Raw genomic sequence first — 9,612 nt, forward strand, 5'->3', positions numbered from 1 at the left:
AACCCAGTTTCCAGTTTCTTTGCTTAAACTCCTTGACTATGTTAGTAATGAATTTACCAGTACCCTGAATGTCTGAAAGGGGACAGTTATCTACACTAATAAATAGATACTTATTTAACTCCACAGATAGCAAATAACATTCTATCTTCACTTGATAAACTTTTTGCATTTTACCTACTTGGTATTTCCCATTAACAACCTCTTAAAGATCAGAAACATACCCTGAGATTACTAGAACAATAGCTACAGTAACAATCTTTGTTCTTTTTTTTAATTGGATATTTTTCATTTACATATCAAATGTTATTATCCTTTCCAGTTTCCAGTCCATCCCCCTCCCCTTCTTCTTTAAGTATGTTCCCCCTCCCAACCCATCTACTTCACACCTCCCCACCCTGACATTTCCCACACTGGTGGGTCCAGCCTTGGCAGGACCAAGGGCTTCTCCTCTCATTGGTGCCCAATAAGGCCAACTTCTGCTACATATACAGGTGGAGCCATGGGTCTGCCAATGTGTAGTCTTTGGGTAGTGGTTTAGTCCCTGGGAGCTCTGGTTAGTTGGTATTGTTGTTCTTATGGGGTTACAAGCCCCTTCAGCTCCTTCAGTGCTTTCTCTAACTCCTCCAACAGGGACCTAAGTTCAATGGTTTGCTGCTAGTGTTTGCCTCTGTATTTGTCATTCTCTGCCTGAGCCTCTTGAGAGACAGCTATGTGAGGCTCCTGTCATCATGCACTTCTTAGCTTCATCAAATTTGTCTAGTTTTGGTGGCTGTATATATATATATATATATATATATATATATATATATATATATATATATATGGACTGAATCCCCAGGTGGGGCCGGCTCTGAATGGCCATTCCTTCAGTGTCTGTTCCAATCTTTGTCTGTTTATCCTCTCCTAGGAATATTTATGTTCCCCCATTTAAGAAGGACTGAAGCATCCACACTTTGATCGTGCTTCTTGAGTTTCATGTTGTCTTTGGATTGATTCTTGGGTAATTGGAGCTTTTGGGCTAATATCCACTTATCAGTGAGTAAATACCAGATGTAGTTTTTTTTGTTTGGTTGGGGGTTTTTTTGTTTTTTTGTTTGTTTGTTTGTTTTTTGTTTTTTGTGAATGGGTTACCTCACTCAGGATGATATTGAGGTTTTCGAAGTACTCCATCGTGTAGATGTACTACATTTTCGGTATCCATTCCTTGGGTTAAAGGGCATCTGGGTTTTTTCCAGCTTCTGGCTATTATAAATAAGGCTGCTATGAACACAGTAGAATATGTGTCTTTGTTATATATTGGTGCATCATTTGGGTATATGCCCAGGAGTGGTATAGCTGGGTCTGCAGGTAATGTCCAATTTTCTGAGGAACCTCCAGACTGATTTCTAGAGTAGATGTACCAGCTTGCAATCCCACCAACAATGGAGGAGTGTTCCTCTTTCTCCACATACCCGACAGCGTCTGTTGTCACCTGAGTTTTTGAACTTAGCCATTTTGACTGGTGTAAGGTGGTAATCTCAGGGTTGTTTTGATTTGCATTTCCCTGATAACAAGGATATGGAACATTTCTTTAGGTACTTCTCAGCCATTTGATATTCCTCAACTGGAAATTCTTTTGCTTTGCTCTGTAACCCATTTTTTAATAGAGTTATTTGGCTCTCTGGAGTCTACCTTCGTGAGTACTTTGTATATGTTGGATATTAGCCCTCTATCAGATGTAAGATTGGTAAACATCTTTTCTGAATCGGTTGGTTGCCGTTTTGTCCTAATGACAGGGTACTTGGCTTTACAGAAGCTTTGCAGTTTTAGAAGGTTGCATTTGTCAATTCTTGATCTTAGAGCATAAGCCATTGGTGTTCTGTCCAGGAAATTTTCCACAGTGCCCATGTGTTTGAGGCTCTTCCCCACTTTTTCTTCTATTAGTTTGAGTGTATCTGATTTTATGTGGAGATCCATAATCCACTTGGATTTAAGCTTTGTACAGGGTGATAAGAATGTGTCGGTTTGCATTCTTCTACATGCTGACCTCCAGTGGAACCAGCACCATTTGTTGAAAATGCTATCTTTTTTCCCCACTGGAGAGTTTTAGCTCCTTTGTCAAAGATCAAGTGACCATAGGTGTGTGGGTTCATTTCTGGGTCTTCAATTCTATTCCATTAACCTACCTGCCTGTTTTTATCACTATTGTTCTGTAATAGAGTTTGAGGTCAGGGGTGGTGATTCTCCCAGTTCTTTTAGTGTTGAAAAGAGTTTTAGCTATCCTGGGTTTTTGTTATTCCAAATGAATTTGCAAATTGCTCTTTCTAACTCTATGAAGAATGGAGGTGGAATTTTGATGGGGATTGCACTGAATCTGTAGATTGCTTTTGGCAAAATGGCCATTTTTACTATATTAATCCTGCCAATCCATGAGCATGAAAGATCTTTCCATCTTCTGAGATCTTCCTCAATTTCTTTCTTCTGAGACTTAAAATTCTTGTCATACAGACCTTTCACTTGCTTGGTTAGAGTTACACCAAGGTATTTTATGTTATTTGTGACTATTGTGAAGGGTGTCATTTCCCTAATTTCTTTCTCAGCCTGTTTATCCTTTGAGTAGAGGAAGGCTACTGCTTTATTTGAGTTAATTTTATACCCAGCCACTTTGCTGAAGTTGTTTGTCAGGTTTAGTAGTTCTCTGGTGGAACTTTTGGGGTCAATTAAATATACTATCATATCATCTGCAAATAGTGCTATTTTGACTTCTTCCTTTCCAATTTGTATCCCTTTGACCACCTTTTGTTGTCTAATTGCTCTGTCTAGGATTTCAGGTGCTATATTGAATAGGTAGGGAGCGAGTGGGCAGCCTTCTCTAGTCCTTGATTTTAGTGGGATTGCTTCAAGTTTCTCTCCATTTAGTTTGATGTTGGCTACTGGTTTGCTGTACATGGCTTTCACTATGTTTAGGTATGGGCCTTGAATTGCTGATCTTTCCAAGACTTTTATCATGGAGGGATATAGAATTTTGTCAAATGCCTTCTCAGCATCTAATGTGATGATCATGCACTTTTTTCTTCCAGTTTGTTTATATAGTGGATTACATTGATGGATTTCCATATATTGAACCAACCCTGCATCCCTGGGATGAAGCCTACCTGATCATGATGAATGATCCTTTTGATGTCTTCTTGGATTCACTTTGTGAAAATTTTATTGAGTATTTTTGCACTGATAGTCATAATGGAAATTGGTCTGAAGTTCTCTTTCTTTGATTGGTCTTTGTGTGGTTTAGGTATAAGCATAGTTGTGTCTTCATAGAACAAATTGGGTAGTGTTCCCTGTTCCTATTTTGTGGAATAATTTGGAGAGTATTGGTATTAGATCTTCTATGAAGATCTGATAGAATTCTGGACTAAACCCATCTTGCGCTAGGCTTTTTTGGTTGGGAGACATTTAATAACTGCTTCTATTTTTTAGAGGTTATGGGACTGTTTAGATGGTTTATCTGATCCTGATTTAACTTTGGTAACTGGTATCTGTCTAGAAAATTGTCCATTTCATCCAGATTTTCCAGTTCTGTTAAATATAGGCTTTTATAGTTGGATCTGATAATTTCTTGAAATTCCTCAGTTTCTGTTGTTATGTCTCCCTTTTCATTTCTGATTTTGTTAATTGGGATACTCTCTCTGTGCCCTCTGGTTAATCTGGCTAAGGGATTATATATCCTGGTGGTTTTCTCAAATAACCACCTCCTGGTTTTGTTGATTCTTTGAATAGTCCTTTTCATTTCTTCTTGGTTGATTTCAGCCCTGAGTTTGATTATTTCCTGCCATCTACTCCTCTTGGGTGTATTTGCTTCTTTTTGATCTAGAGCTCTTAGGTGTGCTGTCAAGCTGCTAGTGTATCCTCTTTCTAGTTTCTTTTTGGAGACACTCAGAGCTATGATTTTCCTCTTAGCACTGCTTCCATTATGTCCCATATGTTTGGGTATATTGTGCCTTCATTTTCATTAAATTCTAAAAAGTCTTTAATTTCTTTCTTTAGTTCTTCCTTAACCAAGTTGTCACTGAGTAGAGCATTGTTCAGCTTCCATGTGTATGTGGGCTTTCTGTTGTTTTTGTTGTTATTGAAGACCAACCTTAGTCTGTGGTGATCTGATAGGATGCACAATTATTTCAATCTTCTTATAACTGTTGAGGCCTGTTTCGTGACCAACCATATGGTCAATTTTGGAGAAGGTACCATTGAGGTGCTAAGAAGAAGGTATATTCTTTTGTTTTAGGATGAAATGCTCTATAGATATACATTAAATCCATTTGGTTCATAACTTCTGTTAGTTTCTCTATGTCTCTGTTTAGTTTCTGTTTCTATGATCTGTCCATTGATGACAGTGGGGTATTGAAGTCTCCCACTATTTTTGTGTGAATTTGAGTGCTTTGAGCTTTAGTAAAGTTTCTTTCATGAACGTAGTTGCCCTTGCATTTGGGGCATAGGTTTTCAGAATTGAGAGTTCATCTTCATAGATTTTTTCCTTTGATGAGTATAAAGTATCCTTCCTTGCCTTTTTTGATAACTTTTGGTTGAAAGCCAATTTTATTCGAAATTAGAATAGCTACTCCAGCTTGTTCCATCAGACCATTTACTTGGAAATTTGTTGTCCAGCCTTTTGTTCTGAGTCTTTGTCTCTGAGTTGTGTTTCCTGCATGCAGCAAAATGCTGGGTCCTCTTTACATATCCAGTCTGTTAGTCTATGTCTTTTTATTGGGGAATTGAGTCCATTGATGTTAAGAGATATTAAAGAATAGTGATTGTTGCTTTCTGTTATTTTCATTGTTACAGGTATAATTATGTTTTTGTGACTATCTTCTTTTGGACTTGTTGAAAGATTTCTTTCTTGCTTTTTCTAGGGTATAGTTTCCCTCCTTGTGTTGGAGTTTTCCATCTATTATCCTTTGTAGGGCTGGATTTGTGTACAGACATTGTATAAATTTGGTTTTGTCATGGAATATCTTGGTTTCTCCATCTATGTTAATTCAGAGTTTTGCTGTGTGCAGTAGTCTGTATGACATCTGCCCAGGATCTTCTGGCTTTCATAGTCTCTGGTGAGAAGTCTGGTGTAATTCTGATAGATCTACCTTTATATGTTACTTGACCTTTTTCCTTTACTGTTTTTAATATTTTCTTTGTTTTGCGCATTGGCGTTTTGATTATTATATGAGGGAAGGAGTTTCTTTTCTGATCCAGTCTATTTGGAGTTCTGTAGGCTTCTTGTATGTTTATGGGCATCTCTTTCTTTAGGTTAGGGAAGTTTACTTCTATAATTTTGTTGAAGGTATTTACTGACCCAGTAAATACCTATATCTATTATCCTTAGGTTTGGTCTTCTCATTGTGTCCTGAATTTCCTGAATGTTTTGGGTTAGGAGTTTTTGGCATTTTGCAATTTCTTTGACTATTGTGTCAATGTTTTCTATGGTATCTTCTGCACCTGAGATTCTCTCTTCTATCTCTTGTATTTGGTCTTGTATTTGGCAAGCATCTATGACCCCTGATCTCTTTCCTAGGTTATCTCCCTTTATGATTTCCTTATTGTTTCTATTTCCATTTTTAGATCCTGGATGGTTTTGTTCAATTCCTTTACCTGTTTGGTTGTGTTTTTCTGTAATTCTTTAAGAAATTTTTATGTTTCTTCTTTAAGGATTTCTACCTGTTTACCTGTGTTTTCCTGTATTTCTTTAAGGGAATTATTTATGCCCTTTCTAAAGTACTCTATCATCATCATGAGATGTGATTTTAAGTCCAAATCTTGCTTTTTCAGTATGATGGGGTATCCAGGACTTGGTGTAGTGGGAATATTGGGTTCTGATGATGCCAAATAGTCTTGGTTTCTGTTGCTTATGTTTTTGTGCTTGTCTCTCAAAATCTGGTTATCTCTGTGTTACCTGCTCTTGCTGTCTCTGCAGTCTGTCCCTCCTTTGATCCTTGTTGTGTCAGAACTCCTCAGAGTCCAACTCTCTCTGTAATCCTATGATTCTAGGATCCTGTAATCTTGAGAAACTGATTGTTCCCAATCTCCTGGGAGTCCAGCATCTTCTGCAATCCTGTGATCCTGGGCCTTTCAGAACACCTGGGAGTTGGACTTTCTCTGGGTATTGTGGGAGTGGGTACAGAGCCTGCACCCAAGGTCTGCACAGGGCACTGGTTGAGACCGGAAGGGACCCGTGCACCTGGCTGGGCAGGGGTTACTGTATCCCTGGATCCTGGGTAACCCAGTTACTCTGGGTGTTAGGCCAGATGTTGTAGCCTCCTCACCTCTGATCCCTGGGCATGTTAAGAGGACCTGGGAGTTGGGCTTACTCTGGGTATTGTGGAACTGGGTGCAGAGCCAGTGGCCAATGTCTGCTAAGGGCACTGGTTCAGGCCAGAAGGCTAAAATGTTTTTAAAGGACTATGACACATAATAAATAATATTTAGAAATTAAGGGCAATATACAGGAGCCACTAAAATGGTTCAGTGTGTAGGACATTTTCCACTATGGCTGAAGACATGAGTTCCATCCTTAGCATTCACCTAGTAGAAGGAGAAAAATCCACTTCTATAAGTTGTCACCTGGCGTACAAACACATTCACTCACATATTCACATATACTCTCACATACTCACACATATATAGTCATACACACTTGCATGCACATACACACACATATACACACAGTCACAATCATACACACTCAAACATATATACACATTCACACGGTCAGCCACACAGAGTCACTCACAAACATACACACAGTCACTCAAACACACACACACACACATGCACGCACGCACACTTACATAGTCACGCACGGTCACACACAAGTCGCACACATATGCACATTCACCTAGTCACACACGGTTACATACACAGTCACTCAAACACACACACAACTAATGATGAGAAAGAGAAAAAATGGAGAAAGAAATGCACTTTTAGAGAACAACACATAGAAAACGCCATGACTACAATGCTCGTAGCCCTTTAGTTACTTGAGGAAGCCCACACATTCTGTTCTGATCTAACTCAGGACATCTCGTTGAATACTTCAAAAGAAGCAGAACGTGAAGTGAAGGGATATTCTGCTTTGTCCTTTAACTCGACTGTTGCTGCCTCCAGGCAGTTGGGGAGCATGAAGGAGTCAGTGCCCACCCAGAGCAAGAGCCCCAGTTTTCCCTTCATCAGAATCCTGCTGCTCCTTCTGCCCTGCAGACACGCTCTCCACCCCCACCCCAACCCTCCGCACAATTGTTTGACTGACAGAGAGATGCGGAGGAGCACGGGCTGCTCGGCAGGATGAGTCCACATGCACGGCTGCCTTCAACTCCCAGCCCCCAAGACTATCTCCTTGCAACAGTACCCAGTCTGGAAACAAGACAATTATTTTTTTCTAGGAGGCTTGCAGAGAGTAGAGGAAGAGATCGGGAAAGGGGAAGGGGAGTCAGGGGACAGGAGACCCACACAGTGTGGTTCCTTTTCAGGAAGCAGCCCGGCTGGATCTCCAAGGGCAACTCATGTTTTCTCAAGATGCATTTTCTTTGAGGTCCCCCACTCCGGATACCCCAGTGCCCTCCTTTCAGCCCTGGCCTTTGCATCACCACCAGCCAGGGGAAGGAGCCGTGGCACAGCAGTGGTCACAGTTCGCTTGGATAAACTCTACCATAATCTTCAGAAACCTCAATGCACAAGGTGCAGGGGAAGATTGGAGGAAACTTGTTTTTCCGTTGGTTTCTCTGTGACTGCTGTGGCTGGTCATTCCTAGAACAGGAAGCTGGGGAAATTTGGGTAGGAGACATTATTCTGACCAGTCAGGTTTCTTAACCAGTCTAGGGTACAACTGATTAGGAAAAGCTTCACACTTGCATAACCTCCTTCCTGGAGGGCAGCTTCCCATGAAAAGGTGAATGGACTTCTGGCTTGCTTGGAGACACAGAAGGCTCTCTTCAGCTGCCGGGCTCCAGCCCACCCCCCACCCCACTTGTAGCTCTTAGGGCCGGAAATGGGACCTATCCATTCACTCACCAAGTGTTTATAGACTGTCTTTCCTACTAGGTGTTTGGGAAACCTCAATAAACAAAATGAAGGACTCTGTGCCAATGGATTTATATTTTAGTACAGTGAGAGAGTAAATGGAAATAAATAAGTCGATTCGATGCCGTATTAGAAGGTGCTAAGAGAAACTTTTTAAAAGGCAAAGGGCCAGGGTGAGAGGCATTGAAGGGGGGGTGGGGAAGGAGCTAGGCAGCCATTCTGGACCCAGTACAGGGTCAGGCTCCAAGGAAAGGGAGCCTGAGCCGAGTGGGCGAGGACAACTTATGAAGGGCCGATACAGGCTGGATGCAGAAGCAGCCACTGTGTGCCAGGTAAAAGCACTGTGAGCACCAGAAAACACAAGGATAATGTGTGGGTAGAGATTAAGGAAAAAAGGGGGTGTGGTTTCACCAGGTACGTAGCTTTTTTTTTTTTTTTAAACTCTTTTTTTTTTTTTTTTTTTTTTTTTCGAGCTGGGGACCGAACCCAGGGCCTTGCGCTTGCTAGGCAAAAGCGCTCTACCACTGAGCTAAATCCCAACCCCGCTTTTTGATTATGTAAAACAGTGGCCATTGCTGTTCTCTAAGCAGAGTGGACGGTGTTCATCCTAGAACCTGCTCTGAAGCAGGAAGGGAGCAGAGAAAACTGCCGTGTGCGATTAACAGCTGCTCACACTGGAGACCCCTGATGTTTCCCAGTACAGCCAGACAGCCTACAGGTTAACCCCACCCTCGATGGTCTGGAAGGGTATATGGAGGAGAAGAGAAAACACGGCAGGAATCACTCTACAGACTCAGAAAGACTTCAGTATGCGACCTTGAGGGGTTTGCCCTGGGAAATGAATGGTTTTATGGTAAACTGTTCCCCTTCCCTTTCCTCTCTGTATTTTTCTTGTGACCAAAGAGACAGATTACAAAGACCTCTAGAAGGGTGCACTCTATACCCTCCAAACACGGCCCCTCTAAGCTGGTGGTTATGCTCGCACACTCCAGCTCTCTGCCCAGGCCACCCATACTGCCTTATGGGGTAAAATTCCTCGTTTAAAAACACAGACACAGAGCACTATTTTAGGGGAATTCTTCCAAGGCTGTCCGTTCATTTTGAGTAAGACCCATAAGCTTCTGAAAGAGGAGGGATCTTGTTCTCAAACTCTGAAAGTGACAGGGAAGATAAGGAAAGCCACCAAGACAGCTGTTGTCTCTTGCCCCAAATTGCAAACAAATGAAAGCAAGACCATGAGGTTGGAAAAAATGTAGTGACTTGACCCTCCCCACCCCCCCAAAAAAAACAATCATTGGCCATTTAATTCTAGAGAAAGAAAGCTATTTAGAAAGAGGTCAGTCTCGAAGTCAACCTGGGTCCCACATGTACAAGCATCTAGCACTCAATCTCATCACAGCCACTTGCGGGGAAGTATAAGCCCGGAATTGCAAGTCTCGTGCAAATGACCCTAGTCCAGGGAAGCCCCTTCTGTTAGCATAGCCTGATGTAGGCAGTAAAGCTTCTAGAGCATCCTGGGGTCAGGTGCTGGCTACAACTCACTGTCTAATCATCATTCACTCTATC

The sequence above is a fragment of the Rattus rattus genome, chromosome 1, assembly GCF_011064425.1.
Source record: "Rattus rattus isolate New Zealand chromosome 1, Rrattus_CSIRO_v1, whole genome shotgun sequence".
Lineage (NCBI taxonomy): Eukaryota > Metazoa > Chordata > Mammalia > Rodentia > Muridae > Rattus > Rattus rattus.